This window comes from Sphaerodactylus townsendi, linkage group LG01, assembly GCF_021028975.2.
Source record: "Sphaerodactylus townsendi isolate TG3544 linkage group LG01, MPM_Stown_v2.3, whole genome shotgun sequence".
Lineage (NCBI taxonomy): Eukaryota > Metazoa > Chordata > Lepidosauria > Squamata > Sphaerodactylidae > Sphaerodactylus > Sphaerodactylus townsendi.
This window is the reverse complement of record NC_059425.1, coordinates 2007786-2016418: the sequence shown is the minus strand read 5'-3', so window position 1 is coordinate 2016418 and position 8633 is coordinate 2007786. Positions and strand designations below refer to the sequence as shown.

The 8633-nt window shown below is 43.1% G+C and overlaps 1 long non-coding RNA gene across 1 annotated transcript; it reads left to right on the top strand.

Moving 5' to 3' along the window:
- The first annotated feature begins 2610 nt into the window (after window positions 1–2610).
- LOC125428138 lies at window positions 2611–7534 on the top strand. Its single transcript, XR_007243778.1, has 3 exons — window positions 2611–2681; window positions 4256–4333; window positions 5278–7534. It is a non-coding gene; the product is annotated as an uncharacterized LOC125428138 (long non-coding RNA).
- The last annotated feature ends 1099 nt before the right edge of the window (window positions 7535–8633 follow it).

Genomic DNA, 8633 nt, shown 5'->3' with positions numbered 1-8633 from the left:
GGGTGCGCAAGGAGCTGATACTCTCCCTGGATGCTTTTTTATCATCTACATGCACTCCCTGGCCGAAGTCTAGATTCGGAGTTTTGCAGGCTGCGGGTGTCACCACCACGCTGATGACACCCAGCTCTTGTTCACAATGGAGGGCAGCCCCACCTGTTCGGCCCCTGATGCTCTCCCAGCGTTGTCTTGATGCTGTGGCTGGTTGGTTGGAGGTGCAAGTCGGCTGACAGAGTTGAATCCCCACTAAGACGGAGGTCCTGTGGCTGGGCCGGGGGGAGTGTCCAGTGGACTTTGGCCTGCCTACCCTTCTTGGCGCAGACATTTAAAAGATTAACTTCGTCCCCTCAAGAGCCTGGGGGTGAACTCTGGATCCCATCTCTTTAGTCATTGGTGGTCCAGGAGTCACCCAGACATGCCCAGCAGCTTTTTTCCATCTGCGGCAGGCACGCAACTGGCCCTGTATCTCTCCCTGTTCTGATCCTGGCTACTCAGCAGTCCACACCCACGAGGTCACCTCTAGATTAGAACTACATTGTAACTCGCTCTAATGCTGGCTTAATACCTTTGGCCACATGATCCGGAAACTGAAACTCGTGACAGAATGCAAGGCAGCCATGGACTCCCTTTCCGGAGCAACAGCAATAAGGGGACCCGGATTACTCCGGTCCTATACCAACTGTCACATGGCTACCCGGTCGAGTACCGGGTCATGTTTTAGAAGTTTTGGTTTTGACCTTTAAAGCCATTCGCGGCCTTGGCCCTGCAGTATATCTAAGGGACGTCTCTCCCTTATATCGCCCTTCTAGAGCCCCTCCACCGTTCCATCAGTGGAGGCGGACCTATAATTGGTGATCCCTGGCCCCAAGGCGATCCGGCTTGGCCTCTACAAGGGCCAGAGCTTTTACAGCTCATGGCCCCTACCGGAATGGAACAGGGCTTCCAGGTGAGATCAGGGCCCTCACCGGGATTTACAAAGTTCCAAGAGGGCCTGTAAAAACGGACCTGTTCCGCCAGGCATTTGGCCAGCCGGGATGATATCAACCGCAATAATAAGTAAACATCTGGCCTCCCGTGGGTTCATAAAAGGGGGAATAGAATAGTTCAAGCCATCTCTAGTTTAATATTTTATGTATTTTAATTAACTTATATTTATGATGTTTAAAATTTTTATGTTGTTGGAAACCGCCCTGAGCCTTCGGGGAGGGCGGTATACAAATATAATAAATAAATAAATAAATAAATAAATAAATAAGATGGCAGGTTCCTGCCTTTATAGAGTTTTTAATTATATTTCATATTTATTCATAGTGTTTTTAAATTGTCCTGACAATTTATTATATTTTTTGCTGTAAACTGAAAGGTACTTGTTAAAGTGTTGTTAGCTACTCTTTGCCCCATTTTGTGAGGTGACAGCAGGATTTTATATGCGTACAATTGGAAGGACAACAAACTCCAACAAAACAAAACTGGATTTTAAAAGTCACAGAATATGTAAAGATGGCACAGCTGATGGTGTTTATAAAATACAAGCACATGGACAATTTCCTTAAGGGCTGGACACCCTTTGCAGACTACCTACTGAAAACATATGCGAATAAAGAAATAATGGGGGGGACTCGAGATTGAAATGAAAACAGTGGATTGGACTAAAATAGTTTTATAAGAAGGACTAAAAGTGAATGAAATTCTGATACTAACCATAAGCATGAAGCTAGATTTGTATTCAGATCCATAATGAGGTCGCTGGGAATCACCGTATGTGTATGTAGAGAAGTCTTTGAAATGTGTGTTTTTTATTATTTTTCTTTTTTTACAGTTATTACTATAGTGGCAAAAGGGAGATTAGATTTGTTTGTTTGTTTTTTCCTTTTCTTTCTTTCTCCTTACATTCTTAATCCTGCTTAGGAGCAGCAGTGGCGTAGGAGGTTAAGAGCTCGTGTATCTAATCTGGAGGAACCGGGTTTGATTCTCCACTCTGCCGCCTGAGCTGTGGAGGCTTATCTGGGGAATTCAAATTAGCCTGTACACTCCCACACACGCCAGCTGGGTGACCTTACACTAGGCCCAAGTCAAAAGCTTCTGGGAGCTTCTCATCAGCCCCACCCACCTCACAGGGTGAAATTAACATGTTGTGCAGAGGGGAAGGGCATGAGATTGTAAGCCCCTTTGAGTCTCCTGCAGGAGAGAAAGGGGGGATATAAATCCAAACTCTTCTTCTTCTTCTTCTTCTTCTTCTTCTTCTTCTTCTTCTTCTTCTTCTTCTTCTTCTTCTTCTTCTTCTTCTTCTTCTTCTTCTTCTTAATGTCTCATGTGGTGGCTACACCATATTGGTCAAAATATGCCTGGAAGGAGGCCATCTGTTTGGAGACTGTCATTCTAAGTCTATTAGACAGATTCATGACACACAGAGAACCTGTAATCTTTTAAAATTAAAAAAAAGTTTGACAGGTTGTAATTATGAGGCTGACCTACAAAATATTGTTGGAAAAAAAGTAAGAAAATAATTAAATCGCCTTGAGCAAATGCACAAGTGCTAACTTTTGTCTCCTAGTTAATTAAATGTCAGCCTGAGAAGAATTCCTCATATTCTTCGAGTGCCTAAGGAAGCGCTATATAAAAAGATCAGCAACTCTTGAGAAGTTTCAAAAGCTTTCTTCGGCTTGGTGCTCTCCGTGATCCAGGTAAAACCAGCTCGCTTGGAGGGACTCATCTTGCGTAGAGATATTTATTTATGTATTTAGAAAATTTCTTTTTCATCGCTCTAGAAAAACTGCAAAACCTTCTGGAGAGATTTCATTGGTCTTCTCAAAACTCTTTACAGGACTTTGGGTATTTGATCTCGATTTTTTCTTTCAAATTCTTCAGTCTGAAACTCTTCGGATTTCATTCAGTGATTTCCTGTTCATCTTTGTCCTTTACTGGAAACTTCGGCTGGGTTGCTTTCGAAGTTCTGATTGCAGGAATCCCAGATATTTAAGTAAACAGGAAGAGCCTCTTGCTTTGGGGGAAGGCTTCTTGCATAGAAACTGGGTGGGGATTGCAATTATCAAAGAAATAGAGTTGCACAACCCCTCTTATGGATCTTTGGTTTGCGGCCAACAGCGACAGCACTGAGCATGGGAGGGAAAGAAGGGAAAGAACCAGGAAGAAAGGAGAGATAGGAAATATTTTAATGCATAAATAAATAAATAGAACTCAGTAGGACCAACGGAAAGAGATAATTGAGTCAGACTGAGAAGAAGCAGGGGAAACGTAATAAAGGGCCTTAAAAAGTGGACCTAATGATTACTTAATTTCATGTGTGTGCGTGCGTGCATGCGTGTGTGCATTTGTGCGTGTAAAATTAATCATTAGTTAATTAACCATTCTTTAATCAATATGTATACATGCAATAATATCTATGTGTTTTATTGAATTATTTTATTATTTCAAGTGTTTTTAATAGTTCAGATTTTTAGATGTTTTCATATTCTCTGACTTGGGAACCTCATTGGGTGGAAAAGTGGCATGAAAACATTTGAACTACATAAAGACAATTTTTTTAAAAAAAATGTAGTTAGAAACATTTAAAGAAACAGCTGGTAAAATTCAGAGAGCAGACCAATAGAAAATCCTCTCTCTCAACCTTGGCAGAAACCAAAATTGAGCATCAGTAAAATGACTGTCCCATCAACATGTTGCTGTTTTGGTGGGCTTAGTTATTGTTGCTATCTAGCAGTAGTTATTGTTGTTATCTAGCAACAATAGTCATTGGTGCTATCTTGCATTATTGGCATGTTTCTATATTTCTTATTTCAATTGTAAAATTAAAGAAGTCACAGCCTTCAGTTTCTGATATCTAAGCAAGGTTGTAAATGCGGATCATTTTGGAGGTCATTAATTTGTAGCAGGGGTCTGCAACCTGCGGCTCTCCAGAGGTTCATGGACTACAAATCCCATCAGCCCCTGCCAGCATGGCCAATTGGCCATGCTCGCAGGGGCTGATGGGAATTGTAGTCCATGAACCTCTGGAGAGCCGCAGGTTGCAGACCCCTGATAGAGACTCAATGGCACATCACGCGCGCACACACACACACACACACACACACACAAAGTTTGGCTATATCATGTTTAGGATTCTAAAGAGTCTTTGGGTGAGTATTAGTTTCAGACGGAATCTTTTTTTCTATAAAATAATATTCCAGCTCTTCATTGTATGCTAGGGGCTTTACCACTGCTTGCTATACCCACCAAATTTTGTCTGCTCTATTTACAGTCTGCCTCTCCTAACTGAAACTCAGGGCTTTGAACAGATTTGCACCAAAGACCGGAAGAGCAAGAAGCAGCGTCAGAGGTATGCTCCTGGGAAACTTTTCAGAAAAGGCAGCAAGGGAGAATAGACTCAGGCAACTGAGGAAGCTTCAATAACAATCAGAGGATTAATGATATTATGACAGTGGTGGCGAACCTATGGCACGGGTCCCAGAGGTGGCACTCAGAGCCCTCTCTGTGGGCACGCACAGAGTCCCCCCCCCCCACAGACACACACATCTAGGCGGGCCTGGGCCACCGGGCTTGATTATTAGCATTAAACCTAAGACCTCGTTTTGAGGAAGCAGTGTAGGTAACCCTGTTAAGCGCTGTTAAACCCCATTGATTTTCATGCGAAGAACTAAAGCGCAATCCTTCACCTGGGAGTAAGCTCGGTTGCTGGCAACGGGGCTTGATTCTGAGTAAACACTCCTGGGGTCGTGATTCACCCGTTGGAACAGTTGCACGGTTGCTTCAAAGCAAAGCCACCGACTACCACCAAGCTTACTCCCGAGTAACGCACGCCTCAGAGCCAACCGTTTTTTCTAAACGAAACCCTCAGTATTCAGGGTTAAATTGCCGTGTTGGCACTTTGCGATAAATAAGTGGGTCTTGGGTTGCCTTTTGGGCACTTGGTCTCAAAAAGGTTAGCCATCACTGTATTATGACATGAAGGACGGTACCACAGCCAGTACTCCTGCTGGTTGCCAGAAGCTGATAAGAGTAGGCTGTGCAATGACCTGACCTCAGCACTGTGGAGTTGGCCCCAGGTGGTGGGTACTATTCTGTTCGCATGAGTAGATTTGTCTTCTCTGGTACTAAGGGAGGGCCAAATTTTTTTACACAGATTTCCAGATTGTGGGGAGGGGCGGTTCCGCACGCCTAACTCCCTTGATGTGGAAGGGGTGACTACAGCACAAGCTGGCTTGAAAAATTTGACCTCCACTCAATTCCTCCGCTTTCGCCTTTTTTCTTGCATTGTTGCAGACTGACTTCGATCCTGCCAAGATGATTTCCTACAGACTCCGGCCTTCTTCCAACCCTCGCCGCTATGGCTGTGGCTACGTCAGGGGTGCGCACTGCTGCCGTCCAAATGGGTACCGTTATGGTTCCTACCATCCATATCCTTCTCCCGCTTGCCTGTACGCCGGATATCGCTCTGGCTATAACCTTTCTCGCCATGGCTGCGGCTCCCCCTGCTATGGCTCCAGCGGCTTCAACTGCCGTTATCCCATTGGAAGTAAGAGTTCTAGCACTCGCAGCCGTCGCCCACAGTAACCTAGATTTAAAAAAAGCTTCGTTGGAACAGAGACCGAGATATGACGGAATAAGGATGGACAAACGATCTGCAAATGGTGGACAAGGCTTTCAAAGAGACCAAGCTTCCAAGATTTACCACTTAAGTTGATTATTTGAGGTAGGTCTCAGAACTACTGAAACTGAGATGTGATGTAAGAGACTAATGGAGTATCACCAAAACAATAATGTGGGAATGAGATGTTTGACCCTCTTGGCCGTTTGCCCAAACTTTCTCAGGCATGGGGTAATGATGATGAGGGCTACCACCCATATTCTTAACTCCCATCTTAAGCTGAATTAAAATAAAAAACAGAAAGAAAATGGCTGTCAGGGAACATTCCTTGTCTCTTTACATCACACTGAGTTTGGTCTTTGTACAATTCACACAATTGACCTAGGACCATTTTCTACGAGTCCTTCAAGGACATCCAAAGGTTCCTTTTAAAGCACACAAAAAAAGTTAATTGTTTATTTCACTCACTTTTAGACAAATAAACAAAACAGTTGGAGAAAACAAAAAAGAGTTTGCTGATAGTTTTCCAACTGCAGTTTGAGAAACCCTGGTGGGTTTTTTTGGGGAACCTTACCAAGACGTTTAATAGTATACCAGGTGTTTGATATCAAGAGTTTGTGCATTCGTGACTTCTCCACTTCCCATCTGCTCAGTTAACGTGTAGATGGATCATCTGGAACCGACAAGTAATAGCTAAGAATAGTACCTCTATGTTCAGAGGCAGTGCCTCTGATTATTAGATGCAGAGAGCAAAGCGGCAGGGTGTGAATCATCTCCACACCTTTCTTGTGAGCCTCTCTGTGGAAAATGGCTGCCTACTGTTGGAAGCAGAGTGCTGGATGAGAAGAAAAACCTTCTATCTGATCGAGCATGGCAAATCATTTTGTAAATGATCCTTACCATTTATTTCTGCTTTGAAACTTAAACCTTGGCTCATTCCACACATGCAGAATAATGCACTTTCAAACTGCTTTCAGTGCTCTTTGAAGCTGTGCGGAATAGCAAAATCCACTTGCAAACAGTTGTGAAAGTGGTTTGAAAATGCATTATTTTGCATGTGCGGAAGGGGCCTTAGAAACGTAAGAAGAGTTTGTGTTTATATTTTCTGAACGAAGCTAATAAGAGTCCAGGTTTGATTCACAGAAGCTTATGCCCCGAAAATCTTGTTCAGATCTAAGGAAGAGTTAATTCCAGCTGTTCTCCTGCAGTTCAACAGGGCTGTCCGCTGAAACGAGTCAACGTTAAGTAAAGATGAAGAGTCTGGATTTATATCCTGCTTTTCTCAACCATAAGAAGTCTCAAAGCAGCTAAAAAACTCCTTCCCTTCCTCTCCCCACAACATACAGCTTGTGAGGTAAGTGGGACTGAGTTTCCAGAGAACTGTGACTAGCTCAAGGTCACCCAACAGGCTTCATGTGGAGGAGTGAGAAATCAAACCCAGTTCACCAGATTAGAGTACACCGTTCCAAACCTCTACATCACTTTGACTCTTAAAATTTCACTCCTCTTACTTCTTTCTATTAGAGCACATTCTGCATTAAAATACTGAACTAGTGGGGTCTTGTTTTAAAATATATATATTTAAAAAAAATATGACTATTGCACAGGAAATGAAATGGTCGACAACAGACAGAGGATATCCATGCAAGGAACATGTATACACCCCTCCCAATTATAATTTAAAATACATATGAAAGCCACTAATTAAAACTATTGTTTCGCATTCATTTAACATGTGTTCATACTTCTACTGTGCTTTATCTCTGGTTGGTTTCTAGATTTCTACAAGTCAAATCATATTGCATTGTCCATTGTATGTTCCGCCCTGTTGATTATGTTGTATTATTCTCTGCAATATACTTTTGAGTATCAGAGAGAAAGGCAGACTATAAATAATGTGAATAAATACATAGATAGATAATAAATTAAAAAGTCTTCTGTCAGCTTATTCCTCACAAGGCAAGATCAAACATATGCCGCATCTGTTGCAAATCATGGAACTGCCAGATGGGCAATATCAGGGCAAATAATGGGACTGTCAGATAGGCAGAAAGATGAAGTATAATTTTTATAACTGAAACAAGCAAAGAAACTCTGCCATCTTCCCAACACAACTCATATATACATTGTTGTCACTAGAATTAGCTACCAAAAATGGCACCCAGGACAAGCACTGGGTGTCCAAGCTCAAATTCAAAGAACCTTCCCTTGTGGTTGCAGACTGCCAGCAGGACAATGGAGGCAAAGTTTTTCCTATTCACGTACTGTCCTGGGGCATCGGAAGGATTCCTGATGAGAATATGGCATTCATCCGTGGCTCTCACTCATGGGGAAAAGCCCAGCTGGGCAAATCCTGCCATGACCTGTTGAGAGAGGCATAAGAAAATGTCACTTCACAGAGTGAAGAGTGCCACAGGAAGGGGGGAGGGGGGAGGGGGGCTCAACATGTGTGTGAACATCAGCTCTCATGAGGGGCAGCTGTTACCTAGCCTAACAGGGGTTATAAATTTATCGAGAGGGAATCTCCACCAGCTGCTAAGAGTGTAACAGCACACATATGGCGAAGGGGAATGAGCACTCAGCTTGGCAGCATGAGAGGTGGCTAGGAAAGGATCTTTTAGACTATGTATATGGGGAAGGGATTGGAAAGGAGCGTTCCACAGAGTAATGCAAGAGTCCAAATTGAGTTTCAAAATATTTATATAAATTTGGGTTAAAATACACACATACAGCAAGGCATAAGAGCACATACATACAAGTTCCTAGTATATAGAAAGGTTGGAAAAGTAGGTGGGAGGATAGAGAGGGAGTTGGGAAGCAGCAGGGTGATACGTTACCTAACGATCTTAAGAGGAGCACACGAAGCAGTAGAAGGCAGGGATTCCACGCCAGCACAGAAACCCGGTAGAAGACGATATAGTGTCTCACACTAACTAGACCAAGGGAGGCACAGGCTAGTAATGAGCAAGGTGTTGCAGGTGAACTGAACTTTTATAAGGTAGATCGTTCTCTTGGCGGGAAAAGGAACCAA